Source organism: Penaeus monodon, chromosome 33 (genome assembly GCF_015228065.2).
Source record: "Penaeus monodon isolate SGIC_2016 chromosome 33, NSTDA_Pmon_1, whole genome shotgun sequence".
Taxonomy (NCBI): Eukaryota; Metazoa; Arthropoda; class Malacostraca; order Decapoda; family Penaeidae; genus Penaeus; species Penaeus monodon.
Genome location: NC_051418.1, coordinates 11,306,449 through 11,307,449, shown reverse-complemented (window position 1 = coordinate 11,307,449; position 1,001 = coordinate 11,306,449).

Here is a 1,001-nt window from a genome sequence, read left to right as displayed (position 1 = left end):
GTGTCTGTGGAGTAGACCTGCCTTTTCAGTATTTCGTCACTTGAGATCTATCATCAGTGTCCTCAGCAACATGCATTCTGATTGGCTATGCTTGCATGGTAGACATTTGATCCAAAAATTAGTCACCTTCTGAGCACACCTTATAAAGTAATCTTTTACACGGATGTCTTACTCTTACCCCACATTGAGAAAATATTCTATCACACTCTTGCTTAAATCTTGTTCTAGTTTACTAACCATATCCAGGGAGCATCCGGTATCAAAGTGCTCTAATTACCGAGGGTGAATCTGGCATCCACTACTGCAGATGGCTACAATAGAGTTAGGTGTAGTGCACTGCCTCCTGTAACAGCCAGTTTCATAGATAAAGCCAGCATTCTGTACACCTCCTTGACAGCCGAAAGACAACATTTCTGACTCACATCTCTCACCCGAAGAGTCTGAGACTCCTATGCTGTACACACAGAGGGACATGGGTTTTATCTGGATTACAGACATAGCACTACTATGTGGCTACAAGAGACTGCTGGCTCAGGATGATGAACAGATGGATTGACAAGGTAGTAGAATTTCAAAATTGCACTGCATTTGACTGTGCTATGTATGAGGTTACAGAAAGGGTAGTGAAACAGAAATGAAATGGTATGTATATTTATTGCAGATTTCCAATAACAGCAACACCCAAAAAGCCTTTCTGAGCTCATGGCAATGGGGAAAACAAGTCATATTTATCTAACGTGAAAATGTTTGCTTATCATCACCACACATGAGTAGATCCATAAACTGAATGTATTGCTATGGTATGTTTGATTAAAAAAAAAAAGTGATTTTAATTCAATAAAAAAACAGAAGTACTCAAAAAAGAAAAAAAATCAATATAAAAATTTAAGAGTGCTGATTTCATACACTAGTTCACAGCTTTATTACAATATAAACATAAACTTTAAGACACACAGCAAGAAGCAATGACTAATATCTAACCTGCTACCACCTGCATATCT